Source organism: Eucalyptus grandis, chromosome 2, assembly GCF_016545825.1.
Source record: "Eucalyptus grandis isolate ANBG69807.140 chromosome 2, ASM1654582v1, whole genome shotgun sequence".
Classification (NCBI taxonomy): domain Eukaryota; kingdom Viridiplantae; phylum Streptophyta; class Magnoliopsida; order Myrtales; family Myrtaceae; genus Eucalyptus; species Eucalyptus grandis.
The window spans coordinates 17,841,048-17,849,368 of record NC_052613.1 but is presented as its reverse complement, the minus strand read 5'-3'; the positions used below and the strand labels follow the sequence as shown (position 1 = coordinate 17,849,368).

Genomic DNA, 8,321 nt, shown 5'->3' with positions numbered 1-8,321 from the left:
AATTATCTGAAAGAGCTTTGCATATCTGCCCCTAATTTTTATCATTAATCATCTGCCCCTAATTAAACTTTGAAATAAATTTTTATCCTCATCCTGAAAAGCCGAGGCCTAGGACGTGCGCACCTGAGAAATTCCATCTGTTCCTGCACATATACATTGCTTTACACGAGAGCAAGAGATAAGAATCTCTTGTGGCTATGCCAGCTTTGGCTTTATGCATCGCATTTTCAAGACATAAATTAGAGAGAAAAAACAGAATATATGAAAGAGCTTTGCATATCTATGAGGACCCCTGCTTCTGTCCTGCTTTTTATTCTTAGTGTTGCTGGTAATTTTCCAATACCGTTGGCCAATTAATATTGCCGTTTACTTGCTTGTCAGTTCATCCGTTAGTAAATTACTAAATTTATCGAGATTTTACCAACGTCTAAATAAAAGTAGTCAATCATCAACTCCTCCGAAATAGTATCATTAGTAATTTAATGACATTATAGTAAATTTACCTCCATTCCACAAAATTAGTAACTTACCATTTTTTTTTGAAAAATTACAAGTTTGATTAGTTAATGACCCACTCTATAAAGAATTTTGCCCACTTGGCGCTAAATTAGTAAGTCACTAACTTTTTCAACCTTTACAAGCTTGATTTTTGAACTACCAACGCTATAAAAAAATGTCAACAATCCAAAACGTTCAAATGAATTAGTAAATCTACTCGCCAACTCTTCCGAAATTATACAATTGTCCCTAGTAACTTATTAATGCTTTAATAAATTTACCAAATTCCAATAAATTAGTGACTTAATAGCTTCTTTGTAATTTTTCAAGTGTGATTAGTGGAATAACAACCATAAAGGAAATTTTCCAAATAAATTAGTACGCTACCAACTTCTTTAATTTTTACGAATGTAGTTTATAAACTATCAAAACTATAAAGAATTTACCAATGATTTAGGGAATTACCATCACAATTAAAATGACTAGATCACTTATATTTTAAGGAGTTTACCATACATTTTTAATTTTAAAGGTGTGGTACGTAAGTTACCAATGATGTTATTAATGTACCAATAGCAAATTAATTTGTAAGAATTTGTTTGGAGGAAAAATGTTCTCCTTTTTTGGGATATTGAAAGAGGAAAAAGGTGAACTTGGTGAACTTTGTAAATGGTTTCTTTAACCGGATAAAAGTTAAGCTTGAGGTTACGGGTTTGACCCTATCTAGTTCCAAACGAACACTCCAGTTCGGATCCAACACTTCAAAGAGCCTCAAATGTTTTCTTTTGTTTGCCTTCTTTGCCAGATTTTGATGGCTCCAATGTTTGGTAACCAAGTCTATTCTTGTCGTAAATTATTCAAGGCATTGTAAGAGGTCGTCATAACATGTAAGTTGCCAAGTAGAATCCCATAACCAAATTCATGAAGGCAAATAATTAATTTCATCAAATGTTGGAAGTTTACTACTCGATCTTGTAAAATTTTAAAGAAGTTGGCAAATAATTAATTTCGTGAAATGTTGGGAAATTCCTTATAAGGTTGGTATTTTGTGTAAATTTTAAAGAAGTTGGTAACTTATTAGTTTTTTAGGCGTTAGTAAATTCCTTATAGTGCTAGTATATTACTAGCAACAATGGTAGAATTTTAAAAGAAGTCGGTTGCTTACTAATCTGTAAAATATTAGTAAATTTATTGTAGGATTGATATTTTACTAAATTCACTTGTACCAGTTCAAAAGTTGATAGTGTTGGTGATATCCTAATAAGTAACCCAACATTTGTTGACATTTAAATTTTTGCCAGATGATTGTTAAATAAGAACTTGCTTTCATACCCAAAAAAAAGTTGATTTTCTTGCGTAAAATTCTCTTAAAGTTTCCTAGTCACGTATCAAGTACTAGCGGTTTCTGCTTTGTTGATGGTATTGACCATATTCTAATAAGTTGATAGTATCTGGTTAATTAAATATTGAGTTTTTGCGATTTAGATTACTTAGGCATTTTGTACATTTATAAAACAGGATTAGTTTTTTCGGATTCTTCTTTCTCAAAAAATAAAAAAATAGTAAATATAATAGCAAGCAAGAGAGAACGGTGGGACTTCTCGGCCATTCATCCCACAGACACGCGCAGCCACCGCCAACCACCGCCAGTAGCCAGTCTTCCATCTCCAGCCGCCACAAACGCGCTCGGCACAATGTACAGCTGGAGGCCAACTCGGTGACCTCAGCAGGAGGGAAGTACCGATCTCTTCCTCTTTGCTCGGATCCTCCACAGAGTATCGGATGAAAGTTGGGAGCTGAACTCCATGGACGCAAGAAGGAGAAACAGAGACGAACGACGGAGGATGCAATCGACAGACTCCACAACCTGATCGCGACGATGCTCCAGCAAACGCGAATCTCTCTCTCTCTCTCTCTAGCTGGAACCGTTACACTCCTCCCTCCTGATTCAATTTGTGGCAGAGCTTCAGCCGACGCACCAGAGGCTCTGTTTTCGGATCCTTTGTTCGCCCTGGTTCAGAAGCTAGCTCTCCGCGTTCCAATCTTTGTCCGTCCGTTCCGGAAGCTCCAGATGTTCGTTCCGCACTTCGGCAACGATCATAGAAGCTCCAGTTTCACCTAAAACCAATGTCGCAGAGCGGAGGCCGAGTGTCCTCGCGCACCGTCGTTTTCTCATCTTCCGCCATCAAAACACTTCACAGTAGTACTTCGTCCTCGCGCACCTGTCCCTGGCAACACACGCACATATAACGACACCCCTTGGAATCGTCAAATATGCCCTGGACAGCCCCACAGCATGCTGCTCTGTTATGCTGTGCGTTCGTGATTGTTATTGTTGTTCGCTTATTCGTCTTTAAACCTGAGCTGGAGTTGGACCGTAATCAGCTCGACCGAGTTTCAATTTACCAGGTCGTATCTTTCCCGATTAAACTCTAAATGTGATCCTGATTCATTCTAGATTTGCTTATTCTCTGTTTTCCCGTCTTTTCATCGTACTGCAATGCCGGATAGTCACTGAGCCATTGCAGCATACGAGATTCACCATTTCTTCTGTCCGTAAGGTTTTATGTACTAATTGGTTCTTGAGTGGTGTGTTTGTGTGCAATGCAGTGGTGTCGAAGTAGGATGGTGCCATTGCGTGAGACGATGCCCAGACGATGTTTGATGAAATGTCCGATAGAGGGATCTGTAGTGTTGCCTCGTTGAATTCGATTAGTCTCTGGCGGGATCGTAGGAATGTGCTTATCTCATTTAGAGGATCTCATCTCCAACGAATAAGCTAAGTCAAGCATCTCTCTGTTCGATTGCTTGCTATTACACTTTTGGGGGCTCATTTTCGTGTATGCCAGTTTCTACCCATTTATGATGTTTCTCGTGCAGATTAAGTTTGTTGCTGATCTCTTCAATTGCTGACTGGAATCTTGCCGTTGTGTCGGTGATGGTCGGTGCCATATCTTCAGATACGTTTGTTTTGGACTTCTAAACTAAGATCGAAGCGTGGATGATTCTTCTTTGATTCTTGAATTGGATGGTGCTGGAATTTCACGGTAAAGATAAAGAATAAGAAACTCTGGATGAGAAATCGATATCGACTCGTTGATCTTTATGTTCTGAGCCAATTTAATGCCTTACTGGTTCGAGTGTGATTTATGCCTTGGCATGCTTACCAAGAAATTGGAAGTTCATTTTTTAACAGATATGTTGGTTATAATTGAAAAATTAACAACACTATTTCCTTGTGTAAGATTCTCTTGAGTTTTCATAGTCACATAACCCTTTCTCAAGTACTTGCGATTTCCACTTTGTTTGCTTCTTAATTTCCGAGCAGTAACATCAAGTCCAAATCATAATTCGTTGCTGCGATCTGAAATCTGTATTTGGATGGCCATCTCAGTCTATGATGCTTGGTTCATTTTCGCTCCATCTCATGCGTCGACTCTGTTGGAACTTTTCCTGTATTGTATTCTCATTTTTGACTTAGTTGCACAATTATTTTTATCTCAGATACATGTACTAAAGCTGGCGTGTTTATTATAAGTCGACAATAGAAGAATCGGTATACTTATGACTTGGTTCCTCGGTTTGTTAACACGCGACTTTCAATGGCCAAATGTCTTCTTCAAATGTGCTGAGTGCTATTCTCAAATGAATGTGGCTTTTGACTGGATGAGTCTCGAGATTGAATCTTTTTGTTTTGTATCTCTTTGGGTTGTTCTTTGTTTCACTAAATCACTCTCCTTTTCAATATTTTTTGTTTATGTCCATCCATCTCTAGGTATGTGATCTATTCTTCCACTAAATAAAAAGATAAAAAGATATAAAAAAAAATGAGAAAGAAAGAAATTAAAAAAAAAAAAAACTCATAATTGCTTTTATGGATCCCTTCGATATAAGTCTTTGTTTCAAGTATTGTTTAATGGATATCTTTTAGTAGAGAATTCTCTTTTTTATCAGAATTAGCCTTAAATTTAATTCTAGCTCATGGAGGCTTATATCCTAAGACTCACTAATAAGGCCATGTATATTCTTTACTTGACTTGTATCGGGTTTATTTTCCGCACATTGTTCTTACTTATTTTTGTTATTTTTTCATGCTCTGTGTCGATCTCTTTATACCGCCTACATGTTTTATCAACATTATTAAAATTTACTAACAATTTCATATATTTATTAATTGCAGAAGTTTGCAGATTTTCCCTTAGCTAGACCTTGGAATTGTCGAAGTCCAACCATGCCTTCTCATCCATCTATCTAGAGAAACACCTATCCTACTTCTTGAATTTTGTTATATGCTAGATACAACGTGATTGATAAATTAGCATCAGTATCATTTTTAATTATTTGTTCTATTGTTGAATGAGACGTTTGGATCAGTGTGAGGAGATGAAAAGAAAAAGGCCCTGAGTAACTTTCAGTTTCGTAGAAGCAAAATGGGAGATACTGCCAAATTGCATTTCGATGTTTGTACAGCACTTTCCAAGTAAATGAGAAACATTTCTTTGCCTTGCAAATAAAATGAACTTGCCAAGTTGCATGGACAAACTTGCGTGACCTACTTCCCAAAGTTCTCTTAAAAAGACATTGGAAGAGATGAAACTAACTCATGAATCTCATGTTTACTGAATGAGAAGCCAAACAACCTTTTATTCAAAAGAAAGTTGGACATGCCAAATTGAATGACGTAAGCATATGAGGACACTCAAAATTTGGATGAATTACTCTGAAATGTCTAAGTAACTGAGAATACAAAGACAAGAAGTCGTCCGTGACACTAAAGGCAAATAGGTGAACTCAAATGCCATAATAGTGAAACTACTCACAAATGCAGGATGAAACCAATGTGATGAAGGCCAGGTCCAAGCTTGGACACCTAATTTTCTCTCCCTTTGGGAAGCCTAAATTTACATGAGGATCTTCTGTCAATGACCTAAGTCTAAAGAAAAAGGGGTTCATAGTATCTCAGCCTGGAGGTCTTCACTAATTTAATTAAGGCAGTCGGCTGTTTTTAGCCAGCAGTTTGAACTTTAGACATTCAATGCTTGCTTCTCGACAGCAACAACTTCAGCCTCGATGGTGGGCTTCCACAAAATTGTAGTTTCAACAAGTAATGAGGTCATTGTGGGTCCATGTTTGAGGCAGGACACCTGTCTTCCAAGTAACCTGTATATCATTTTAAGCCGTTTAACTAACTGAGCAAGGCGGGTGAACTTTGTACATTTTATCAATATTCAGATACAGTGAAGCATTTCAGAAAGTGTTTGATGCACTAAAAGAACCAAGATATCCAAGTCTTTACTTCAACTTAGGAAGCAAAACTGTGGGGATGCTTAATGATTGTTAAAAAGTCACAATTCCTTGCATGGTTGCAATCATAGAATCGACTGAGACCGGAAAGGATAAAGAATACTTATAGGTATTATTTTTTTCATGGTAGTGTTTCTGGAATCATTTGATAAAGTCGAGCATCTCCAAATGATTTTCAGATAGAGCACAAAAGGGAATTGGTATGGTCATTGTTATGGTACCTTTTCTTTGCTTCTCACTGTCACAGCCCCCATAGATTGAACAACCACAATAGGCAACTCCCTGCATAACAATACATGTAATTCAGGCATCACAATAAAATTTGAGTCCATTAGCAGGGCAATCTTTAAATTTGACTAGTAGTTGGTATGCTTCTTCTGAGCATTACCGAAGACAATGTGTAGGTTGGTTGTTTCATGCTTTCCCGTCAACCTTCTCCATAGCGCCAATGTGCTCCTCATGGTGAAGTGAGAGATTCCGAATCGCCTTCTTTATCACTTCAAAGCCTCCCTCTTCTCTCATGCTTTTTGTATTGCAGAAAAGTCAAAGAACACACTCTTAAAGGTCCCTCACTGAACAAAAATTCTTGACCAAGTCCATGTTATTTCTATGGTGTGAACCTGTAGTTAGTATGGCATCCTACACCATTGCAATCACCCTGAGAAGGAAGAGAATGTTTTTATCAACTTTGGGGTAAAATATTGCATAAATGGTGATGGTGAAGTCAGCTACCTCTATTGGCTTTGGATCTTACATGAGGACAACACCAGCTTGCTCGGTTATTCTCTGTTGTATAAAAAACATCAACAATCAAGTATTTAAATACCTTAGAACATGTCTGTATGCACTTATTTTGTTTGCTGTTAATGGTATTTTGTTATTTTCTTGAGCAAGTATTTGAAATTTCACCTCAAGAAGGTATCTTTAACACCATAGATGATCTCCTGCTTCAATTCCCATGCTTGGTCCGACTTGGTGTTCTCACTGCAAGATAGAAGCCAACGTTGATGGCAACAGCTATGTGCCTTTTTTCCTTTTTCCTTTTTGAAATAACAAGCATCCTGGAGGTCAGGTATTACTTGGCCCAGCATCATCACTCCATTGGTGCCATTAATGTTGATACCACAGCATATAAGCAAGCCTTGAAGTGAGGATCGGATATATCTCGGTCGGATGACTTATCAACCCCAACACCACAGTAATAAGGCCCCTAAATGAAAACAAAACCTCGCATCACAATACAATTTTTTTGTCATCAACTTAAAGCCTATTATCCATCAATATACAGGGAAATTCATTGGGAAGAAATTTCTCACCTGGGAACCTAGATATCCTCCAATAGGCCAACCGAATGGCCATTAAACATTTATCTGCAATAGGGTATTTTCTTGCCCAATCCAATACCTAATGTGAACATTTAGCCCAAAATCATGAACTTGTCCATTTCAAAACTTTCTAATTCACGATATATATAACTCATGTTTTTGAATCTCCCACAATGAAACTTCATTGATAACCTTTGGGTTACTGAATTTCAGCAACCCTGACATGTTTGGTCACTGGGATCCACTCAAAGCTGGTATGTATGAATTGCAAATAACCCGTAGATGAACAATAATACTCCGTAAACTAATGGAAATGCCCTTTCTTGTTTCATCAACCTGTTCAGATGATCTAACTGGCGGTCAGTGAGTTCTTTGTGATCCTCATTTGGCATTGTGTCCTCAGTGCCAAAATCCACACCATTTCTACCTAGCCTGAAAAATAAAACAGTGTAAGTAATAGACATACCTACTGAAACAAAAAACCCTATGAGCTTAATATCATGGAAGATAGTTCAAACAATGAGCTCTATTTGTATGACTTAGCTTTCTGATATCCATGAGAGTTCAGTTTTGAAAAGATAAAAAGAATGGACTGTCCTTCAAAGAAAGGCGTCTCCTTAGCAAGTGCCATCGCCGAAAAGTTGAAAACCGCTTTTTGGAGACTAGTTTCAAGAAGGACAGCTTACATTTTGAAGCATAAATAAGGAGTCTTATCGATTTCCCTAAGGACACTACCACAAATTTCCCTTAATAATAAACTAAAAACAATGGCATAACCCATTTTGGAACCATTTCAAGGTTATTCTCAAGAACTGAGGGCAGTTACAAAGTTGAAGGAAGTAGACTGCAGAGTGCAACAACTTAAGAGATTAACCACCTTATCGAGGATCAATTAGCAAGCATGTTATTATGATATTACATTAGATATAATGGACGATCAACTTGTGCATCTTGACGGTACACCTAATTCTTTCCTCTCTAAATCAAAAGGCAATCACATTGAAGTACTTTCTTCTTCCACAAACTTGGCATAATTGGCAAAGCAAGACCACTGAACACAAATTATTCTTGCCAACAACCTTGGCGAAAATATCCATTAGATATCACCATGGCAAAGCAAGACCACCACGGCACGCACAGAAACTGTCACAATGCTTCTTCCACAAACTGGGCATAATTGCAAATTATTCTTCA

The 8,321-nt window shown here is 37.5% G+C and overlaps 1 long non-coding RNA gene across 1 annotated transcript; it reads right to left on the bottom strand.

The window, feature by feature from the left end:
• Nucleotides 1-6,220: 6,220 nt before the first annotated feature.
• Nucleotides 6,221-7,363, bottom strand: LOC120290279. Its single transcript, XR_005548145.1, has 4 exons — nucleotides 6,882-7,363; nucleotides 6,712-6,786; nucleotides 6,535-6,588; nucleotides 6,221-6,460 (listed from the first exon to the last, which is right to left on the bottom strand). It is a non-coding gene; the product is annotated as an uncharacterized LOC120290279 (long non-coding RNA).
• Nucleotides 7,364-8,321: the final 958 nt, after the last annotated feature.